Below are 24,818 nucleotides of genomic sequence, written 5' to 3'. Positions count from 1 at the left end.
GTATCAGTATATGTCTGTGCATCAGTGTGTGTCTATGTGTGCCTTTGTGTGTCTGTATGTGTCTGTGTGTTATCTGTATGTGTCTGTGTATTTCTGTGTGTTTGTGTGTGTGTGTGTGTGTGTGTGTGCGTGTACATACATGTAGAGGCCAGAGAAAATCATCAGCTCTGTTCATTAAGAAACATCTGCCATTTCCTTTAACACAGGGTCTCACACTGACCTCAGCCTCAGCAAGTAGCCTAGGCTAGCTGGGCAGTGGGCTCCAGGCATTTGCCTGTCTCTCTCTGTCTCCAACCCTGAAATTATGAGAGGCCACCACCATAGCCAACATTTTGACCTGGGTCCTGGTGCTCAAACTCAAGTCTTCACATGTACACGGCAAACACCTTACTGACTAAGCCATCCCCCACTTCCACAGGCCAGGATCCTTAAGCCTTCACAGGGACATGGCCATATTTGATCACTGATCATATTCTAAACTGAGATACATTCCACTTGGCTATTTTTCTAGATGTGTGCGCAGTTTTTTTCAAAGTGCCGTCCTTCAGAACCGAAACCGTTTCTTAACAAAAATACTGAGCAAATGCAAGGAATCATATCTCTGTTTTTTCTCAGGAAAGGGCAAACTAGAGTTTGAGTCATCTACCTGAAAAGGGACACAGAAGCCTCGGGGGTGCAGTTGGCTTTGACTCCGAAGAAAAGCAAACCCCTTAATTAAAATGCGCATTGGCTGGTCTTGAACTCTCTACATGAGCTCTGTGACAGAGACTCTCCGTGATGAATGCCTTTCATACATTTGCCAGTGACTCATGGCACTGTGTGGTTCCTCCATGCAGCTATAGCCAAATGCCTTCCAGGAATCACCTCAAGGGGATTTATCTTGCTAATGATTTAGGAGAGACTACGGTGGCCTTGGTGGCTTTGTCTGATGGCATGTGGTAGACAAATCAGAGAGTCGGACAGAGTCTAGGACCTTACATAAGCCCCCAAGTCACACTTCCAAGCGACCCACTTCACCCAAATGTGTCCCACCTCCTAACATATGCACCGGTTCCCAAAATAACATCAGCACCTGCAGGAGATGCCCTTAGTACGGAAGTCCATGGGGGACACTCTAAAGCCAGCTGATAACCTCCCCTGAGAGGAAGTGTCTGCATCCCTTAAAATGTCCCCAGTCATTTATCAAAAGCTGCCGAGGGTAGAAGCTGAAGACAGATGGTAGGGAGTGGCCAAGCTCTATGCCAGCTTGCGGCCACAACGCTAAGCATCCCGTACATGGTAATGTACTTGGATCTAATCTATATGAGTGGACTATGATACACAGAGAAGGAAACCAAGTCAAGGACCTTGGCTCTATGAGCACCCAACCAAGCCTATGGTTTCCCACCATACTGCCTACCTTGCCCAACAATTCTCAACAGCATGGGGGAAAAAAAGGGGGAGGGTCGGATTTACAGCAATGGCCTCAGCCTCCTACCGATAGGTGGCTCTGCTAAATATCCCATGTATAGCCCCAGGGATGAAAACCGTGACCCTTCAGCTAGTGTGAGCAGCTAGTATGAGAGCCAGGGGGCTGATGCAATGGTGGGCATGCCTCTTTCTAATCAGGTCGACCGTCATAAAGCGGATCAGGGAGAGAGTGCACACGCATCCCAGAAAGGCAGCAGGAACTCTGTGTAGCGGATGTTGTAATATGCCCCCTCATCCTTTCTGCCCTCTGAAGATAGAGTAGCAGCCACTCACTTTAAAGCTCACAAAACAACTCACCAAGCAAAGACAGGACACTGGAAGGGATATAGGAGGAACAGAAAGAGGTGCTGCTGCAGCTTCAATCCGGTCTGACCACACAGAGACATGCTTGGAGTACTTGGTCCTCTTGTGATGCTAGTGTAGAGACCGTAGAGAGCTCTGGTGTGGCCAGATTGGAAGGAGCAGGTCGATGGAGGCGGGCCAGTGAAGTCTGGGATCTGACCCGCCCTCTCTATTTCTCTACAGTCCGGAAGTGAACTCCACTCACTTCCGCTATCTGGGAGTAGACGCCCCACCCCCCGCTGTTCCCACCATGCTGGACAGAAACCCCCTCAAAAGCCTCTGAGACCGTGAGCCAAAATAAATCTTTCTGACTAAAAGTGAATTTTTGCCATGAAACAGCCAAGGGAACGTCATTACTACATCGGGCATAATCAACACTGAGATTTGTGGAAATGTAGCCTTCACTGCAGGGGCTAGGACCACAATAGGACCCTGTTCTTGTAGGGGCATATTGATTTGGAGTAGTACAAACAATTTAAGTTTATCCCCGACTAGCTTACAAATAAATGAGACTTAGACTCTGGTTATTTTATTTGGCTTTGACAATTATTGAGGGGGTCACCCCTAATCTACTCTTTTAACTGCAGGCCTGACTACCTCCCCAGTGGTGTACCCCAAATATTTGCTGTTTCTTCTGGCCATGTGTTTATGATTCCTCTCCCCTCATGGCAGCTTCTTTTTTCTGTCCTCCTCCTCATCCTCCTTCCCCTCCTCTTGTACTCCTCCTCCTTTTACTCCTCCTCTCCCTCCTCCCTCTTCCTCCTCCTCCCTCTTCCTCCTCCTTCTTTTACTCCTCCCTCCTCCTCCTCCTCCTTTTCCCATTGTCTCTCCTTCCCTAACCAGGCCGTTCCAAACCCACCTACCTGTAATCCCTCCAGTAGCCAATTTTATTTAACCAATAGTTTTAAATTGAGGAGCAAGGTTTGCACAGCAAAAGCTTATAAACATGAGAAGTCCCTCGTAGGCCTAGACCTTCAGGTATAGAATTTAGCATTACAATGCACAGCAATAGACCAAGCCTCAACAATTTGTTCGTGGCTTATTATAAATATAAAGGTGGGAACTAAAGGGTCAAAGGTGGGGTAGAAACCTCAGGCAGAGATTTAAATATTTACTACAACAATTTTGAGTTCATGCCTTTGGAGGGGTTTGGGTATGAAAAGGATTTTCTATAAACATGGTGCCCACGGGAAACATAAAGTTTCCTAAATCACTCCACAGAACGGAATAAGGAACTGCAGGCTGGAAATGAATGTCTGTGAATGAGAGTTTAGCCAGATGTAGGTCTGAGTTTCTTCAGGCTGAGGCGTTGGGATCATCTCAAAGGCTCTTGTAGGACTGGCTTGTAAGGAGACCATACTGATGCCCCTGACAGGATGGCTGAGGCAGCAAGGGGCTGATGGCATCCTGAAGTCATTGTCATCCATCTGCATTATCTGCCCTTAGAGATCACGATACAAAACACAGCTAAATGAGACTTTAAAAAAGTTCTTTACAGTGGTCTATTTTATATGTGGGAGTCATGGTATTGGAGTCAGAGGATAACTTTCAGGATTCAGTTTTCCTTTCATTGTGTGGGTTCAAGAGATAAAATCCATATGCCATGAGGTTTGGTGGCAAACACCCTTACCTCTCAGTGGCCCCTGCGTAGATTGTTTGTTTTTCTAGACAAGGTTTTGCTGTGTAGCCCTGGCTGGCCTGGTACTTATTCTATAGACTGGGCCAGCCTTGAACTCAGAGTTCTGCCTACCTCTGCCTCCTAAGTGCTTGGATTAAGGCGCTTGCCACCAAAGCAAGGGGTAGATTCCTTTAAAACATAATTTTATCAGGAATGGCTGCTGTGAGTTGGTTTTATGTTACTATTATTGTTGTTGTTGCTGCTGCTGCTGCTGCTGCTGCTGCTGCTGCTGCTGCTGCTGCTGCTGTGGCTGCTGTTGTCGTTGTTTGTGGTTTGTTTGTTTGTTTTGAGACAGGGTCTTCTGTAGCCCAGGCTGACCTCAAACTCACTGTGTAGACAGGGATGACCTTGAACTCCTGATCCTAAAGTTTCCACCACCTGAGTTCTGGGTTACAGACACACACTATCCCCAGTTTTTGAAGTGCTAGGAATCAAACCTAGGTTTCTGCACGTGCTAGATGAGCTCTAACTACTGGGCCATCCTCTGCTTTGACATTTATTTCTATTCGTTCTAGCAGATTCCACAGAAGAAAGGTCACCTCCCTAGAAATAATGGACACCCACCCACCTGGGGGAGAAAGTATTGAGACACTAGGGCTAACCTTGGCCTTGAAGGAGAAACGACCTTTCTGAGAACATGATAGAAAGTTCCTGGCCAAATACTGAACCCAGCTGCACACGGAGACAAAACTGAGCACAGGAAACTTGTGGAACGTGAGGCAGGGTAGATTTGCACTCGTCCCTAATCCGAGCCCAGGAAAAGCTTTACCCCATGTCGAATAGTTTGATTGTTTGAAAATTAGTTGACTTGCTTTTCACGTTTAGAATTTCAAAACCTCCTGACTCATTATTAACTTTTTTTTTAAACCAGTAAAAACAGAATTTCTTCTCTCCGGCAGCCATCATAAACACTAAATTGAAAAATTGTTCATTTACCACAAGTCGCCACATTGTTCATTAAATTGCACACATGGCAGCATTAACACTGCTCTCTGTGGGAGATAATTGTGACTTTAGTCACATCGAATGGCTGTGTGAGGGACTGACAATGGTGACAGAAGCCTTATTTGTAACAGTAAAAAAATTAGTCACAGCTGACTGCCAACAATTCCACAAACATGGTGTGTGTGTGTGTGTGTGTGTGTGTGTGTGTGTGTGTGTGTGTGTGTATGTCAGACCTCACACACACACATCTGTAGTACCACTTCTTTTCCTGGTGTTTTATGCACTGCAAAACTCCAAAAAGACATTCATATCCCAGTCAAACATTTAGGGAAAGCATAAATAAACCAGGCTTTGAAAGCCCCCTGGTCTCTGTCCCAGTCACTCAACTCTTCTGCTTCAGTGAAAAGTAGCCCAACACCTCAGGGGATACAGTTGGCTCTGCTTTAGGCTTTGGTTCAGACTCTGTGTCTGGACCTTAAAAGTGAAAGCACATATAATTCTCCTTTCATAAAAAGAAATCATAATCATATTTTGAACTTTTAAGCCTTAAAAAAAAAAAAAGGAGTGTGTTTTCGTAGTGTCGTGGTTATCCTGTTTGCCTAACATAGGCAAAGTCCCAGCTTCAGAAACTTCCTGGTTTACAGAGCTGGAAAGGTGATTCACTGGTTAAAAGCATTATAACTTGCCTTCAAAGACCCAAGTTCTGTTTCCAGCATCTCCCCATTAGACAACCATCTGGGAAATCTGACGCCCTCTTCTGGTCTCCATTGGCAATGCACTCATGTGCACATGCACACACACACACACACACACACACACACACACACACACACACTATGCACATCATTTTAAAAGGCAAAAGTGTTTCTACCTCCTGGCCCTGAACCAAGGACAGGCTAAAACCTTTAAGACCTGCCCCTCGGTGACCCACTTTTTCCAACAGAACTCCACCTCGTAAATGTCCCACAGCTTCCCAAAACAACATCACCAAATAGGGACTAAGAGTTCAAACATAAGCCCCTGGGGGACATTTCACATTCAAACCTTAATAGTGTTTTGATAAAAGAATGCTAGAGGGGTTGGGGATTTAGCTCAGTGGTAGAGCGCTTGCCTACCAAGCCCAAGGCCCTGGGTTCAGTCCCCAGCTCCGAAAAAAAAAAAAAAAAAAAAGAATGCTAGAAACCATATCACCTCCATCACTATGGGAGGTTACAGTCCAGTTCCACCATTAGTGAGCCAGATCTTATTGGTCACTAGATCTTATTGGTCACTAGACCTGCTTTACAGTGGTCTTGACTATCTAGCTTCCGGCACTGTGAGCGTTGCCAACTATAAGTCACCCAGCTTACAAGCACACTAAGACAGTACTGTCTCCTTACAATGAATCAATTGCCCATATTTTAAGTATTGGGGAATTTTACATAATATTATCTTTCTCTGAGAAAACCTGAGGTTCTAGAAACACAATATTTCCCACTCCACCTGTGGACAAATGCTTGGCATCAAATAGCATCTGCTCTTGAACAGAGCACACATTCCCTAAAGCATATGGCCCCTCTCTGCCTGCCCATCCATTGCCATCTCTTTGGGGAATGTTCCAATTGCTTCTGTAGGCATTCAACACGCCAACTACGAGATAGCCCATGCCCAACTGTGAGCAGAAAACATGGCAGTTGTCCTGACCTTTTGGGTCAGGCAGCCAAGTTCACCATGGCCAGCCAAACACAATGGGAGGCTGCAGAGAAGGCTCTCCTTCTCCCTAGCTCTGTTTAGATGGCACCTTCAGAAGACTGAGAAGTTGTAAGTGACTTTGGTCCACTGAGGGAAAAGCCATTACTGCCCTGTAGAAGATTCAACCTCAGAGACCACTGCATTATTAAAAGAAAAAGGAAGATTTTTCTGTATCCTCTGAATAATGACTTCTCAAATGTATACATATGTATATATGTGTGCATATAAATAAATACTTCAATACATAACCTTATCCATCTACTTCATCTCAGAGGCTCCCTCATCTGGATACGATGGCTCCTCTTCATTGTCACCTTGATTGAATTCCTAGTCACCATGGACACACAGCCCTGAGTTTGTCTGTGAAGGTGTTTACAGAAAGGGTTAACTGTGGATGGAAGACCCACCCTCAATGTAAGCACCACCATCCATGCACTAGGGTCCTGGGTGGGATAAAAAGGAGAAAGTAAGCTGAGCACCAGTATCTGCTTTCCTTGCTTCGGGACTGTGGATACAATGTAACACTCCTGATGCCACTCCTTCCCCAGCATGGTGGACTGTACCCTTTCAAACTGTGAGCCCAATTCAATTCTTCCTCCCTTAAGTTGCTTTTCTCAGATATTCGTTCACAACAACAGGGAAAGCAGAAAACATACTAACTTTCCTCCAATGTTATATCTTAACCATTTAAACAACTTTCTGAATACCTTAATTTTTGAAAGAGTTATCGCATCAACTGGTTTTTTTTGTGTCAACTTGACACAAGCTAGCGTCATGTAGAGAAGGAGCCTCTGTTGAGGAAATGCCTCCACGAGATCCAGCTATAAGACATTTTCCCAATTAGTGATCAGTGAGGGAGGGCCCAGCCCATTGCAGGTGGTGCCATCCCTGGGCTGGTGGTCCTGGGTTCTATGAGAAAGCAGCCCAGGCAAGACAGGGGAAGCAAGTCAGTAAGCAGCACCCTCCACGGCCTCTGCATCATCAGTTCCTGCCTCCAGGCACCAATCACGTTTGAGCTCTTGTCCTGACTTCCTTTGGTGATGAACAACACCAACATGTGGAAGTATAAGCTGAATACACCCTTTTCCTCCACCAACTTACTTTTTTGGCCATGGCGTTTGTCACAGCAATAAAAACCCGAACTAAGACAAGTACACACTGACAAGGTTTTGTCCATTCTAGCAGGATCAACCTACAATAGCTTCCCCTGTTCCAATGTTTTTACAAGGCTGGCCTACTAGACATGTCACAGCAAGGTCAAGCTCCCATCTCTCAATTTCAAACCCCAAACCAGGTGGGAAATTCACACCCATTCATCACCCTTGCTAGAGACCTTCGGGTTACTCCCAGGCCCAAAGATCTGATGGGAACCAAGAGCTTGTGACTCCTCCATGGGTTGCACATGGGTTAATAATGGCCCATACACTTGTCTACTCAACACCCAACTGCTTTCCCACCCTCCAGCTTCTGGGCCAACCTATTCAACTCCGACCTCTGAACTCTCCATTCCCAACAGGCTCAGACCAGCTCACGGCAGCCACACCACACCCCTGGGGAGGATCATGAGGCAGGGCTGATCTGCTACGTCTCTCTTTTCCCAGCTCAGGAGCAGCATGCTAAAGCATCCCTAAGAGTCTTTAGAAATAAATCTAATGGAGGATATTCCAGCACAAAGCCATTTATCTGAATTCCATCAAAGGGACTCAAGTGAGGAACGGAGTCTGTGATTCAAAGACACTCTGGCTGTTTAAAATAAAACCACTCCACTTTAGTATATTGAAGACACATGGGGAGGCAGACCAACCTCAGCTCCACACACAGAGATGAGCTTAGATGGAAGAGATAAAACAGCTTGTTTGTCAGCTGCAAAACACGCAGGGTGATGGAGCTAAGCTGGGAGGACTGGTGCTTCATTCCCAGTGCATTCAGAGAACCACAGAGAAATATGGATGAGTGAATGGTGCCGGACTTGTCAGTCTATTGTGAACTGTCACATGAAGGTCGCCATCATTGTAGCTTAGGTGGGAGTGAGAATCCCAGACCTTCAGATTGGTCTTACATGATTTGTTACTAAGAAGATGTGAACACTCTAGGGCAATGCTGTGTCTCTGACTGACCAAAACAGGAAAGGACAGTTGTGAGTCATGGCTGGAAGAGCATCCAGGCTACAGAAAAGTCAACTCATAGGTCCCAGATGAGAAATAAATTCTTCTGAGGAGACCAAAGGAACACTTGCCTTCCTGTGGAAAGACAGCACCGAATCTGCCATTGTCAGTTGGCTTATAACTTCCCCATGACAGGTCAGACTTCTAGCTCTTCCCCTCCATCATCACACAAGTCTAACACTATCCGCCAGCAACTGGTGGATGGGAGAATTGGGTGATTCTGATCCAAAGGGTCAACAGCTCAGTAACAGGATCACTTATTTCCCAGAGTCGCATGTGCATGCTGGGGACCACGGTTTATGATATCAGATTCTATTCTAGATGTTTTTGAAGAGTCAGCCTTCATAATGTTCATCATGAAAAATAGAAGGCAAAGAAGGGAGAACGTAGCGGGTAATCCATACGTGAGCCAGCCCTTTCACAATGGCCTTTCTACAGTGCTTGAATATTTTGAGCCATTGGGCTAACTGCATCTAAACAGATGGTATGATACAGTATTTAGACTACCGCAAAGCTGGGAAAAGCTTAAAAAATTAAAAACAAATATGTGTTTCTAGGGGACAGGTAAGCTGTGGTGGTGAGCCACTGTAAGATAGGACTGTGTAAAGGGGCCAAGGGCTTTGGGCAGGTGGTGGGAAGGGTCTATCTACCTGTGACCATTCACACAGCTCCGTGCACACGTCAGAAAAAGGGTCTCCAACTGTCTGCTTAAAGCAAACTTGTTTTTGAAGCCGATAGTGACTTCAGGTTTGAGCGTTCATAAAAGTTCACATCTACTTCTGATGACTTAGTCCTGCCTATGTGAGCATAGCTCCAAGCGCAATTAAAGGCCACCCTAGCCCGGAAGCCACAAAGAAGGATCAAACCTTCCTGGGTCAGATGCCAGCAGATATCTGGGTGACCGTGACCCCATACCTCCAGGTCTGCACTTGCCAGAGAGACTCAAGAGAGATCCAGTAAGAAAGTCCAAAAGCCCAAGACTGAGCTAATCGCCCAGGGTCCCTCTATCCAGCATCTCTGGGCTTAGCGGTTCCCATAACCCTATCCTGAACCCTAGACTCTGGATATCATGTGGCAGAGGTCAAAAGACAGTTAGCTGTCTGATGAAGGACAAGACATGTAATAGAAAGATATATACCAGTCACACATATCCACAAAACTGAGCCCCACTTACCAATCTCTGGGGTTCAGATTGGCTGGTTTCACCCTTACGACCACTTCCTTGGCGATGCCATGTGGTAGTTAAATGTTTTTAAGGTTTCATCTTGTGTGTGTGTGTGTGTGTGTGTGTGTGTGTGTGTGTGTGTGTGTGCGCACGCGGGCCACATGTGTGACCCATGCATGTGTGCATGGCCTCAGCGGTCAGAAGAGGGTGTCAAATCTCCCAGAAGTGGAATTATAGGTGGGGTTGTAAGCTACTATCTGGGTGCTAGGACCAGAACCTGGGTCCTCTGGAAGAGCAACAAGTGCTCTTAACTGCTGAGCCATCTTTCCAGCCCCTTGACTTCTTCTGGTTTTAGTAGGGGAGAGGACATTTCTAATGTACATGTCCTCTAGCGTGGCACTGCTGTGAGCATAGAATGAATCCCTGGGTATTACTTGAAGTGCTGCACCCACTTTCTACCATAAGACCTTGGGCTACCTGTCTCTTTCATTTGGGTGTTCCCAAGCTTCAAACTTTGCCTCTGAACTGTGGTGACACATACAACCTGACTCTCCGGAGGTCAAGGAGTCATTTAGGAAGTTATCAAACCCAAATGTGCTCCCAAGAATGAAGTCCCCAATATACAAGTCTAGAATACAATCAGAAACATAGGGGTCAGGCAGCAGACTCTACTCACTGCTGAAAGGCAGCAGCCATGTTGGGGAATAAAACTCTTGACCCTGGCATCTGCTCCAAACTGAGGCTTGGTATCTGGACTGACCTGGTGACAACAGATGTCACCTGCCTAGTGACAGAGATAATGTTGAGTCACAAGGGTCTACACCTGCACAGATGCACTAAGATCTCCTCCTGAGACATACTCAATGCCACTTTGGAAATCATGTGTATCTTTAGCCCTTCCTCCATCTGTATCTTCTATGCAGGTCTCACCAGCTACACGCAGGAGCAAACCTCACGATGGAGTTGTTAGGAGATCAACACCAAAGTCCCAGTAATGCTGGTCTCCCATTCTATTTCTCTATAGGAGATGTTCAAAGATCTGGAAGAGTGAATCCAGTTTGAACAGGAACTGGGAAACCACAGGCATTTTCACCACTGTGAGGTAAACTTTCTGATCAGGCAACCTTCCTGATTATAAATGGAAATGACCATCTACCACCACATGGTTCCATACAGAACCCAACTGGCTGGATCCCCACCAAAACAGATAGGCAGCACTTTTCTTCAGCTGGGACCAATTCACTGTAATAGCTTCAGACAGACCAGTCTTGCTTCTTTTCTTCCAGGGAGGAGAAGAAAGAAGAGGGGGGAGAGGGGGAAGAGGGGAAAGAGGGGGAAGAGGGGGAAGAGGGGGAAGGGGGGAAGGAGGAAGAAGGGAGGAGGGGGAAGGGGAGGAGGAAGAGGAGGAGGAAGAGGAGCGGGAGGATGATAAATACTATATGTGCCACTTTTCTACAAGCTTGTTTTTTGTGGCGCATACCCATCAAAAAAGCCAGAGGTGCGGTATTTTCCCAAACAGTCCTTGAGCATTCCTCAGCACCCTATTCCCAAATACCTACCCCTCCATGAAGCGTGACCCAAAACCAAAGGCTCCAGATTAAAAGGCAAGGAGGGTATGGGAAGTCCCTGCTTGAAAAGCTAAGGTAATCACCACCATGTCTACAAAATCATTAATACAAGATGTTCTTTGCCTGGCTTGGGTGCATTGGAGCTGAACAAGAGCTTGGGAGGCCTGCTGCTTACACTTCATTCTAAACAGATAAAGGGCGAGAGGGACACAAGTATCTTTCTCTGAAAAATCAGAGATCAAATGTTCTGTGGCAAGGCATGGATGTTCCTGTGGTTAGAATGGGCAGCTATCCCAGGTAAACCCTCAAATCCCAACCTCTTGAAATACCTAAGCAAGGGACAGGAAAGGTAGCTTAGCGGTTAAGAGCACTGGCTTCGGGGTTGGGGATTTAGCTCAGTGGTAGAGCGCTTGCCTAGGAAGCGCAAGGCCCTGGGTTCGGTCCCCAGCTCCGAAAAAAAGAACCAAAAAAAAAAAAAAAAAAGAGCACTGGCTTCTCTTGCAGAGGATTCAGCTTCAGTTCCCAGCACCCACATGGCAGCTCGAAACCGCCTGTCATTTCAGTTCTGGGAGGCTGTACTCTCTAATGCCCTCTTCTGGCATCCTTGGGTACTGCACACACACACACACACACACACACACACACACACACACGCTGCCTATACATATATGCAGGCAGTCATAAACAAACAAGCAAGCAAAGGGAGAAAAATCTTTAAAAAGAAAAAAAAAATGAGTCCTGTGTCCTGCCTGTACAAAAGAAGGATGCCAGGAAACACGTGTGCTCCAATCCCCACAGCAGAGAGAGGTTTCTACTCACTACATCAGCCATGCACAGCTTAGACTATCTTTGGATCTCTGTCCACTCACATCTGAGACCTGATGGGTGAGGAAGCCTGGAGCAGAGCAGATGTGTTACTCTCATCGTAATTAACAAAATGGAGGGGACAATGGCTCGCCAGGAGGGAGAGGGCTGTGATGAGGGTCCTGATCATACCATTTTGCTGATTTACTGTACACAGATGGGGGCAGGAACACAGGCGGTTAAAGAGAGCCAGCCTGCCGCCGTCTGTGTTATTACAAACACAAACAATGGGGACCTAAGCCGATTTGTCAGAAGCATCAAAGAACTCAGCAACGAGGGTCTCCAGATCCCTGCTCTCTGCAGAATCACTTCAAGGGTCAGACCCTGAACCAGCCTGAACCTGCACCGGAAAGAGGGGCCATCCCACTGAGAACCTTCACCGCTTAGCCTCAGAGCCTCCTTTGCAAAGAGGCTGAGTATGCAGGTGAACCGCAGGGGCAGTATCCCTCAGAAGTAACTTTCAATCGCCTGACTTCACAATGCTTTCCACACAATTTTCAAAAGGTCCATATTCTTGGCTGGGCTGTTAATGAGAGAGTAGATTCTGAAAGGGAACTCACTGGGGCACAGCCAGCGGGCTAGTGGCTACAGCACTGAAGAAAGCCACACCCCTCTCCCAGCCACCAATTATCAAGGCTCCCTCAGAGAGGGCGGGGCCTAGGGAGCACTTCTTCCATGATAAAAATATCAAGGGCTCTGATCTTGTGGAAAGCCCATATCTTCCCAGACTCTGGTCTCCACCTTCCCTCCCGTCATTACCTTGTAAGCTCCGGCACATGCATAAGAACTTGGCATGTTCTGCCTCTTACGAGCCATTTCCCAACTCTGGGAACTTGCCGAGGACAGGAGTCAGTTCTCCGTCCAAGAACTTTCTTTTTTCTGATGAAAGAATTCTGGGGGCCTAATTAGCCCCTATGAGGCAGTTAACAATGCTGCCCCACCACCACCACTAGAAATTTGCTGAGAACACAGATTTTCATGTCGTGTTTACCACACAAATTGATAAATGTATGCGGAGAAACACATCAGCCTGATTCTACTACTCGGCTTAAATACATATGTGAAACCAGTGGCCCCTAAGCTGTATGCAAAATTATTTTTACAGGGCTGGAGAGATGTCTCAGTGATTAAGACCACTTCATGCTCTTGACGAGGACCTGGGGTTGCTCCTAGCAACCACAGCAGGTGTGTGTTTATGTGTGTGGTATAAATGGTGTGTGTATACATGTATGTGTACATGTGAATATGGTTATGAGTGTGTGTATCTATGTATATGTGTTAATATGCATATAAATATGTATATATATGTGTGTATGTGTGTGTGTGTGTGTGTGTGTGTGTATGTGTGTCTCCAATTCCAGAGTATCTGATAGCTCTGGCTTCCATGGTAACTGCACTCTCACGTGCATATCTAACACATACACATAATTAAAAAGGAAAACAAACCTTTTTAAATTTTTAAAAAAGGAATAAGTGATTATTTTTCCTTGTCAAGTAAAATCAAAGTTTTAGAATAATGACAAAGCGATGGGGCTGCGAGTTGCAAGAATCACGTCCCAATAGATGCATGCCTCTGAGCCACGCACACTCTATAAAGACTCTATCAAGCTTCAAGAAAACAGAGCCGCAAAGGAGCAGAGGTTGAAAAACCCTGATACCCAGATCCTGGGCACACATCTGCACGGGGAACAAGATGCTCACCGCTTGAGAAAGCCGAGAACTCTGCACACTGGTCCCTGACGTCAGAGGTATGTGAGCTCAGTGTCTACGATCATGCTATTGCACAGGATGTGACCACCTATGGGCTAGCTGTTCTCGAACAGGGTCAGAGCTGAGTAGATAAGAGGAGATGGTGCCATTCCGTCTCCAAGCCAGGACCTGGTGCTTCGATCCTGAGGAAGAATGATAAAGGGATGTCCTGGAAATGATGCTTCCTCTCCAGTAAGGCTACACATAGTCCAGAGAGTTCTTGGGCCCTTAGTCATTGGACCTAAACTCAACAGAAACTCATGGAGTCTGGTACCCGGGGTCTGGGTGCAGCCCCGTTTGCTCCATTCTGAGAGCATGGGAAAGATCCACGTCCGGATGGCAGACAATTGTTTGCATTGTTTGGATACTTCGCCTTTTCTTCCTCTTTGGTGGGGCCCCATCGCTCACACACAGACACATCAGTGGGTTCTAACTGGGTTTAGTGTGAGGCAGGCAGAGATGGGGACATGGTTCAGTTAGTAAAGCGCTTGACACCTAAGCATGAACACCTGAATTCTTATCCCTGGTACCCACATAAAACCAGGCAGAAGAGTGCACATCTCTAACTCCCAACTCTGGGAAACAGAGACAGGAGGATGGCTGAGACTCGCTGGCCAGTCAGTTTGGCCATGTCGGTGAGCTCCAGGTCTCAGCGAGAGACCCTGCTTCAAAAAGTAATATAGCAGTTGGGGAAAGCATTGACCTCTGACCTCTACAAGCATGCCCGTGCAGACATACACAGTCATCGAGGAGAGACACAGGGACAGTGAGCTGTGAAGACAGGCGGCCCTTTGGTGGCTTCGTGGCCTAGACTGCTCTGTGTCAGATAACACATGAGCAAAGCGCTCTTGGCAGAGGGCGGGTGAGGCAGGGGATAGAACAGACTTCCTCTGAAGCTGGCAGAAGCCATTTAGGTCCCCCGTATGCCTCGGAGGTACCAGCTCTGTCACTGATTTTTCTAAAAGCTACCAGAAATCCAAATGTATGCCAGTTCTCCTGATTTGAAAACATTGACACTCCTCTTCAAAAAGCAAACAGAGGCTGCCTGCACTTGACCAGGCATGGCGTGCCCACTGGCAACGTCTGACCTATGGCCGCTATTTCATCTTTACCAGCCTGCACAGTTCCAATTTCCAGAGTAGTCAGTGTCACAGCACAGCATCCCTCCATCCAGCATTCATTACTGACCGGCACATTCACATTACCTCAGGCTCCATTCTCAGCATGGTTAAAACGCCCAGGCTCCCTTCAAGAGCGCTGGCACGCACTGCCTGGTCTCAAATGATACACCACCAGTTTCCAAAACCAAGAGATACAGGAACCAAACACAGAAGCAGAAAGACCCTGAGGAAGGCCCTGAGCTTGCTCGCGTGATCTCTCTGTGAGACGCCAGCAGGGTGTGTCGATCCCAAACCAGACCCAGTTACCTGCTGGTGCAAATGTCATCCTGACACCCTCTCACTGCCAGATCCAACCATCTAGGACAGGGACACCCAGGGCTTTAATGTACTAAAGCCCAACAGGAAGTGAACAGTCCTTCATATCTCGAGCTCAGACACTATGCCCTGTCTGGGAGCATAATTGAACTAGAGAGAAAACCATGGGGGGGGGGATAAGATTATGCGGCTGGCTCACTGTTCCTTGCTCCTCTTGTGATGTGTCAGTCAGAACTCTTCCAACCACCAGTGAGGCAAATGTATTAGCTTAAAGGTAAAACACAGCTCATTGGTCTTTATAGGTAAACAGCTTTGGGGTAAAGCTGTAACTTCAGGTATGGCTGCATCAGGCCTTTCACAAGGCCACTCTCCAAGTTCCAAGCAACCCCAGCTCACAGCGTTTTGTTTTGTTTTGGGCTCTATATAAGCCAAACTGGTCTCTAACTCACTATGTAACCAAAGATGATCTTGAATTTCTAATCTTCGCTACCTCTCTAGTGCTAGGATTACCAGCATACACCACCACGTACTATTCATAGGAGTCTGGGGATGGAACTCAGGGTTTTGTACATGCTGAGCATTTTGCTAACAGAGCTACAGCCCGGGCAGCCCTGGCTACAATGTAATCATCTTCGCTGCCGCTGGTGGCCCCCACAAAATGTGGCCTCATCGTCTTTCAAGTCTCCAACAAAAGAAACAAGCCTCCTCTGCTGGGATTGGCTCGGATGCCAACCTCTGATTCACTGTGGTCAGGCTGTGGAAAAGGTCCATCCACTTCCCTTCGGCATCTCCTGAGCCTGACCTCACCATGTGGACTGCTTTGGGGGATGGCTCCCCGAAATGAAATAAGATGCTGTGACGGGAAGCCGCAGTGGAGGCTGAAGGTACAGATGACGTCAGTGTCCTCAAGAGGGAAAGCGAGCCCCACCTGCGGCCCAGAACGAGCCTAAAATTTATGAAGTAGCAACCTCCCCCAGGCCACCCAAGTACAAAGCAGGAGGCAGGGAACCATGAAGCCCACTCCAGAGCTGAGACAGAAGGGAGAATCGTAGTAAATCCAGGACTTAAACATGTAAGGAGAGCCATGCTGTGAACAAGAGAATTGCAAAGTGAACGACTTGTGACCATTCCTAAATCCCAGGAAGGGCAGGGCACACATCGGGAACGAAACTCGATGAGCAGAGGGAACGGCTACCCTTTGGCTCAGCAGAGAAATGCGTGAAGCAGAAAAGGGCATTAGCTGTCCCTTCCTCTGCCTCCTCACAGAGCCTGGGGTGAGAACAGCAGGCCCTGGAACCTGCTAGCAGCTGGATGCTGCCTGTTCAGTGTGCACACAGTCGGAAGATGATGCATCCTCTTCAGGCTTCTATAGAGCTGACTGTGTTGACATCAAACCCACAGGGTCTCACTGGCTGGCCTGGAACTCACTATGTAAACCAGGCTAGCTCAAACTCAGAGATTGGCACGCCTCTGCCCCCCCCCCATCCCGAGTGCTGAGATTAAAGGCACGCGCTATCATGCCTGGTATACAACAATCCTTTTCTAGAAGCTGACTCCCTGATATCTGTGCTGGCACAGAGGTAAGCAGTTTGTCCTCCAAACACTCCACAGTGAGCCACTCTGGCGTCCCCATAGTAACAGCTCTCTGTAGCACACTCTACCAGGTGTAAGGACAAAACCGAGCAGAGAGACCACTAGAGTGGGGAGTCTGTGTTACATACAGGCTGCATCCCTTTCTAGAAATTTCTCCGTGACAGACAAGACCGTGTGTAGCCACAAGGTTCAACAGGCAAGGCTGAAGCCTAGAGCCATCTTTAGCAAAACGACTTTTACTGCCCTTTCCAGAAAATTTCTGCCAAGAACATAGAGCTGGAAATAGGAAAGGGCCTTACTGGTTGCTTCAGGAAACTGCCCCCAAACTAGTTTGCTTGAACAAGCAATTGCTCAGCTGGGCTATACACATATTTTCTTCTTTTTTTTTTTTAAAGACTGTGTTAGGGGTTGGGGATTTAGCTCAGTGGTAGAGCACTTGCCTAGCAAGCACAAGGCCCTGGGTTCAGTCCCCAGCTCCAAAAAAAAGAAAAAAAAAAGAAAAGAAAAGACTGTGTCGAGTCGCTGTGAGCTCCCCTCGTGGCCATGTCTAGCTGACCCCAAACATTGAGGGATCAGCTATCTACTGAGGGATTCCTATCTACTTGACTCCCAAACTCAAAACAGACCTTCCAACATCTGTCCCTGATACCCCGCTGAGGCTCACACGGCCCTTTCCTTGAAAGTTAGCGTTGCTTAACTAAGAAGCTGTGCTGACCATTGCGAGATGAACAGTTCTGCCTCACAGTATCTCCTTCATCTTGGGTGTTCCCTTCCGCAGAGGCTCAACAGCAGCTACTCACAGGAACCTGGGGTGGAGGAAGACACAGCCGGAGCTCTGTCTGGCTTCTGGGCACACACACACACACACACACACACACACACACACACACACACGGCAGAATCTCAAACCCCTCCCTTCCCTTGGATGCTCCTTGTTTGGCCTCTGAGTACAACCTCCTCTATTGTTCTGTCGTCCTAGAGACAGCAGCTGTCAACTGTGTGGCCTCCAGTGGAGCATCTTCACCCTCTGGGTTTAGCTCCATTTCAAAACCAATGCGTGGGATAGAGATGGTGCGGCGGTCAAGAGTGCTTCCTGCTCTTGCAGAGGACCCAAGTCAGGTTCTTAGCATCCTGCAGGAACATCTCACTAAACTGCAGTTCCGGGACACCTGACACCTTCTTCTGGTCTTGAAGGGCACCTGCGTGCATGTGGATCACGTAGACATGCAGCTAAAATTACACATAAAATCAAAATGTTTAATTAATAATACAAAGCTGGCTGGGCAGTGCTGGTACCTGCCTTTAATCTCAGCACTTGGGTGGCAGAGTCAGTTGGATTTCTGAGTTCAAGGCCGGCCTCATCTATAGAGCAAGTTCCAGGACAGCAGAGGCCACACAGAGAAACCCTGTCTTTTAAAAGATAAAAGTGGGGGAGCTGGAGAGATGGCTCAGTAATTAGGAATATACTCACTGCTCTCACAGAGAGGACCTGGGTCTGATTCCCAGAACCCGCATGAAAGTTTACGACTACCCTAAGCTCTGATTCCAGGGGCTCCAACACCCTCTTCTGTTCTCTAAGAGACCCAGGCACCACACAGCACACACCATACAGGCAGCAAGATACTCAGATGTTCAATGAATAACTTAGAAAAATTTCAAACACACGCAACCAGGAATACAGTGTTCTCGGTCCAAGCTATATCCACAACGCAGAGTACTAACCACTATACAATCACGGCGGTTCAAGCTATATCCAAACGACAGGAAAGGCACACAGTTAGGATGCAGAGCTTGGTCAGAAGGTCACAACCCAGGCACAGCCCAGAGATGGCAGGTGGTTAAAATGAAAATGTGGGGACCGTACACCAACTTAATACATCAAGTTTTGAAACTGAAGGGTTTATATTAAAGTGCGAATAAATTTCTAAGTAAAACCAGAGGGAAGGGCGTAAAACGTATTGACCAAAGAATCCGCTCTCCCAGAATGCAAAGCGATGCTGGGCGTGTAAGCAGCTGACAGCAAAAGCTCACAGCCTCCTGAGGAGAAACATTGAAATCCACAGCCATAGCTGGAAATGCCGGCAGCCTCCTCTCAGTGATGGAAGGAAGATGCAGACAACACACACACACACACACACACACACACACACACACACCACCACCACCACCAACACCTCAGAGCATCCCACCCAGAAACAGCAATGGTGTCCTTACCAGGACCACAGTGAGGGTTTAGCAAGATAGACCCTATTTTAAAACAATCAGGAAAGGTCAGTGGTAGCGGCATCTATCTGTAACCCCAGGACTCAGGATACCGAAGAGGAGGAATTGGGAGTTCAAGGATAGCCTGGCTACACTGTGAGATTCTTTCATAAAAGGTAAGAACTGCTTAGAATTATCTACATTCTTTAACAAAGTACTATCTGAGCGAAACGGAAAAGACTAGACATTTACAACAGAAAGGTATCTGATCCTGACTACTCAGGAGGCTGAGGCAGGGGGATGGCAAGGTGAGGACTGCCTGGGCTGCATGACAAGGTCAAGGTCAATCTGGGTAACTTGAGGAGGGTCTGTTTTCTAAAACAAAGATGGAAAAAGGTTGATGACGCAGTAAGGCACCATGGGAGGGTGTCTATGTAGCACGAGTAAACTCTATGTCAGATATGCAAAACAGAATTAGACAGGAATGTGGCCGGGAACCCTCAAACACTTCCGTAGAAAAGGCAGGCACTACCTACCTATGAGTCAAAAGCAAGCTACAGCAGACATTAGCAAAATAAGTATAAACCATAAGAAATAAAATTATAGGAAAGTCTGAGAGACAGAGCTAAAACAGTGCCTACAAGAGACTGAAGAGATTTGCACCTAAAAAGAAAAGGTTCAATATACCATGTACGTGTACATATGAAAGAACTAAGGGAAGGAAATTCAACACAGAGCCAGAAAAGAAAATAATAAACACTTGAAGAGAAATCAGTTACACATGACAAAAGAAAATAATAGTAATAATAGTAATAATAATAATAATAATAATAATAATAATAATGAAAACCCAATAGAAAAAGGAAGCTGCCTCTTATTAAAAAGACAGACAGGATCCGTCAACTCCAGCCAAGCTGCCCAAGAAAAAGGAGAAAAGAAGATTATAAATGGCAGGAGTGAAATAGGACTTGTCACCGAGGTCTGGGAGGTGGGGGAAAAGGCTAGCGGAACTTCAAACAGCTGATTCCTATCTACTTGACAATTTAGATGACACAGAACAAATTGTCAACAGTCACTAAGTACCAAAGTTCACCAGTTATAAAATAAATCCTTTGAACCATCCTGGGATGATCACAGAAATTTTATTTACAATGTTAGAGCTTTCCGGGGGAGGGCGGAGGGAGAGCCAAAACCAGATGGCTTCACCAGACAAATCAAACATTGGAAGAACAATGAATTCCAAATGGGAATGGGGTGTGAGGAGAGGAGGCCTCGCCTGGCTTCAGGGAGCAAACTTTACCCAGGCATCAAAAGCAAACACAGAACCAAGTTAGTATAGTACTTGCCTTGCCAGCACAAGCCCTGAGTTCAATTTAGAACTCATGGTTTTAAAATATATATATATATATATTAAAAAAAAACAGCTTGGCAGTGTATGCCTGTTATCCTAACACTGAGAAACTGGAGACAGAGGAAGCCTGGGGCTAGCTAGTCGGCTAGCCTAGTCTAACTGGTAAGCTCTCAGGTAAGGGAGAGACCATCGTGCCTCATAAAACAAGGTAGACAGTATGAGATTAGAAGTCCACCTCTGAGGGTTGGGGATTTAGCTCAGTGGTAGAGCGCTTGCCTAGGAAGCGCAAGGCCCTGGGTTCGGTCCCCAGCTCCGAAAAAAAAAAAGAACCAAAAAAAAAAAAAAAAAAAAAAAAGAATCTTCCACTGGGGCTGGAGAGATGGCTCAGCGGCTAAGAGCACTGACTGCTCTTTCAGAGGTCCTGGGTTCAATTCCCAGCACCCACACGGTGGCTCGCAACTACCCGTAACTCCAGTTCCAGGGAATCTCGCACCTTCTTCTGGCCTACATGTACTTACATGGTATATTTAGCATACGTACGAACACTTACCCACATAGGAGTATTTAAAAGAAGAAAAACAACAGTCTTACCGTAGATAATACTGGAATAACTCATCATTTGATACAAAATTTGTAAATTTCGAGCCAAACACACAACAATGACCAAACATGACTCACAAATCTGAAAGTGACCTGTAATTACAAAACTTCTAGAAGACAGCTTCTAGGTACTTCAGTTAAAAGCAATTTTCTCAAAGAAGAATAGAGGAATGCAAAGTTTTCAAAAGTAAAAAGCAGAGGAATATTAAACAAGAGGCCGAAAAACGAAGCCCATTTTCAAATCATACAAATGATAGGATTGTGATACACAAACCCAGGAAGATGGCCCAAATCAGTTGCCTGTTTTAAAATGTAAAGGATTTGAACAGACATTTTTACAGAGATGATGTGCAGATGGTAAATGGCCACACTAAGGCCTGGTCCACCCCATTAGTGATTAGGGAAATTCAAATTAAAACCGCCACGAGGGGCCATTATACCCATGCTAAAGCCGACGCGGTAAAATACCAGGGTGCAGGCAAGACGTGTTGGCAGGCACATAGATCAGCAAGGGATGCCAAATGGACCCACCGTTTGCAAAACAGTTTGGCGGTCCCTTTAATGTCAAACGCATTTCCCATATGGCCTAGTTAGCACTAATTGTCAACGTAACACAGCCTGGAGTCATTGAAAAAGAAAGCCTCCATTGAAGAACTGTCTAGGTCAGATGGGTCTGTGGGCTTGCCCATGAAGATGATTAGTGTTTCATGTGGGAACGTCCAACCCACTGAGGGTGGCACCATTCCTAGGTAGGTGGGCCTGAGCTCTTTAAGGAAGATACCTGAATCTGAGTGATCCAGTCAGCAGTGCTCGTCTGTGGATTTTGCTTTGCGTTCCTGCTCTGATCTCCCTCAATGATGGGAGTATATAACCTAGACACGTAAGCCAAATAAATCCTTCCCTTTTTAAGTTGCTTTTGGTCTGTGTTAGAGTTAGAGAAAGTTACAGCTACCTATGATCTACAATCCCATCCCTCAGTATCTACTTCGAGATAAGAGGAAAAGTATATTCATGCCCAAACCATATAGCGTTTTCATGAGAAATAGCCGAGACATCCATCACCCAAGGAAGACTTAGCAGACTCTTGGGTCAGCTCACTCAGAAATGAGAAGGACCACACTCACATTCAGAGAAATACCAAGAGCACTGCTGTGCCTGGGGAGGGTGTGTAAATAAGTGGGGGCTCTGGCGATAACACACAGTAGGACTCTCTTCTTGTAAACTGGTCAGGACAGAGTAGACATCCCCAGGTGCAAATGGGTAGCACCTGATGTCCCAGGAGAACACCAGGAGAAGGTTCTAGAGTTTGGTTATGATGTGGTCATTAGATTATATGAAATTCTCCAAATTTATCCATAAGAAGATGTGTTTTAGGGCTAGGAAGGTGGCTCAGTTCACTATCCACTTGCCCTGCAATAGATTATCAACACTTGCATTTAAAAAAAATGGATATAACAACGCATGTCTCTATTCTTGGTGCTGGCAAAACAGGAGGACCCTTAGGGTTTACTGACTAACCAATCCAGTCCAATTCCTGAGCTCCAGGTTCAATGAGAAACCTTTTGTCAAAAAGTAAGGTGGACAACTGACTGAAGAAAATACTCTATGACAACCTCTGGCTTTTTCACATATGTGCAGACATGCATGCGCATGCACATGTCCACACAAGTGCACACACAATATGTGAGTTTTATGGCACTCCCACTATGTTACCCAGTCCTCCTCCCAACCACCACGTAAGTCTAGTGGGCACTATACATTAACAGCTCCACTCATGGTGGCACTCCACAGGGACTTCCTCCTGCTTCTCAGCCCTCGTCAAATTTGAAAACTCCCCAGGTAGCCCTGCTGAGGCATCAGGTGACTGTCAGGGCTTGGGTCCTGACACGGTGACTCTATGTAAGCCAGGCTTGAGACGCCCAACTCTAAGAATAACATTCCTCCAGTATTTCTGATTCTGCAACGTCTCCCCAAAGCAAACTTCACAAACTCCAGCACCCACTTGCCTCTTTCCAAAAGTGATTTCTAATCATCCCTACCGGAGTCTCCACAGCGGCTAGGGCTGGGTTGCTGGCGTATTGAACAAATCTTGACATTTGAAGGCTCAGCAGTTACATCATTCCTTTGAATGTATCTATTGGAATATAAATAACAGACACCCACCACCATCCATTATAAAATCAAGGAGAAAGTCTTCATTAACCATCAGAAATATTTTATTGTTCTGCTTCCCCGAATGCTTAGATGCTGTCTTCTCCCTCACAGTTTTACCTTAACCCAAAAGACGCTGCTAACCTTGACAGTCAAGCATCCGCCATTCTATTGTGTCTCCCTAAAAGCAAAACCTATGCTTCTGTATCCAACAAGAGGCTTCTAAAAAGTTGTTTCTCACTGTAGACATCTCATTATTCAAAAGTTTCAGTAGGGGACTGGAGAAACGGCTCAGGGCTTAAGAGCACTGGCTGCTCTTGCAAAGGACCAGGGTTCGATTCCCAGCACCCACATGGGTGGCTCACAACCAACTGTAACCCCAGTTCCAGGGGATCCAATGACCTTTTCTAGCCTCCAGAGACATCGTACACATTGTATATAGATAAGTTTGCAGGCAAATTCATACCTATGAAATAAAAATATGGAAATCATTTAATTTTCTTTCAGTAAGTTGACATGGGTGTGTTGATCGCTGTACAATCAAACTGCAAACATAGAATAATTTAATAGAGACTTTATGGGTTTAAAAGGAAAAAAGAGGCCCACAGCCATGCAATTAATCTGTATAAATAAAACAGATCATAAAGCAAACGCCAAAAGTTCCTGGAAATTAATGGGAAAGTGGTGAGGTGTGAGTGAGCCCAGGGGCCTGCCCCTCCCCAGGACTCAAACGAGAGTCAATGGCTGCTGGGGAAGGAGATTTTCTTCAGTGATGTGGATACTGGCAAGCTGCCTATGTTCCAGTGAATAATCCTTCACCCACACTCCTGAAAGCAACAGGGATGGAGTTCAGTGGGTCACCAAGAAAAGTAAAAGGGGGCCAGAAGAGGGACAAGATGCAAAGTAAAAAATGATCCTCAGGACAAGACAAGAGTGGGTAACAAAATAAACACAATCAAAATATACTATGTGTATATACATATACATATACTTATACATATACATGGGACAAGAGTGGGTAACAGAATAAAAACAATCAAAATATACTATGTGTATATACATATACTTATACATATACATGGGACAAGACAAGAGTGGGTAACAGAATAAAAACAATCAAAATATACTATGTGTACATGTATATATGTACATGTATATATGTACATGTATATACACACACATGGGATAACACAAGAGTGGGCAATAGAGAAAAACATGATCAAAATATGTGTGTGTGTATATATAAATATATATATGTGAGTTTTACTGTACATATATATGTAAATATATATGAAATTAAAAGAAGATTAGATAGATAGATAGATAGATAGATAGATAGATAGATAGATAGATGATCGATCAGAAGGAGCTTCACTTCTGCACAGAGCCAGGGCAGGAAGTGAACCATGCACTCCGAATTCAAGAAGCCAGGGTGTGGGGTTGGGGATTTAGCTCAGCGGTAGAGCGCTTGCCTAGTGAGCGCAAGGCCCTGGGTTCGGTCCCCAGCTCCGGAAAAAAAAAAAAAAAAAAAAAAAAAAAAAAAAAAAAAAAAAAAAAGAAGCCAGGGTGCTCTTGTCTGCATTCATTTGCCCTTTCTGAAAGAGACTGGATCCAGAAAACTGTGTCACTACAGGGCCCCCAGCAGCCCAGGCCCAGGGACTCTGGCAGTGAAAGAAGAGACGCCATGCCTACGAGGTGGCCCTGTAGCTCTGCTGCCCTCCCCCATCCGGAGATGCATGGCCTTTATCAATGGACCAATGAGGGACGGAAGACCAACCAGTGGACTCACCAATAAGGAAATGCAGGAA

The 24,818-nt window shown here is 46.2% G+C and overlaps 1 protein-coding gene and 1 long non-coding RNA gene across 3 annotated transcripts in view; both read right to left on the bottom strand.

Moving 5' to 3' along the window:
- The window catches only part of LOC120095943 (uncharacterized), a 30,354-nt gene extending 6,069 nt beyond the window's left edge, over window positions 1-24,285 (bottom strand). Inside the window, exon 1 of the long non-coding RNA XR_005491924.2 lies at window positions 1,768-24,285. This is a non-coding gene — a long non-coding RNA (uncharacterized LOC120095943). The remainder of the gene's footprint in view (window positions 1-1,767) is intronic.
- Tmem132d (transmembrane protein 132D) overlaps window positions 1-24,818 on the bottom strand; it is a 647,297-nt gene that overhangs the window by 605,540 nt on the left and 16,939 nt on the right. The window lies entirely within an intron of this gene.

Source organism: Rattus norvegicus, chromosome 12 (assembly GCF_036323735.1).
Source record: "Rattus norvegicus strain BN/NHsdMcwi chromosome 12, GRCr8, whole genome shotgun sequence".
NCBI classification, from domain to species: Eukaryota; Metazoa; Chordata; class Mammalia; order Rodentia; family Muridae; genus Rattus; species Rattus norvegicus.
This window is presented reverse-complemented; position numbering and strand designations above follow the sequence as displayed.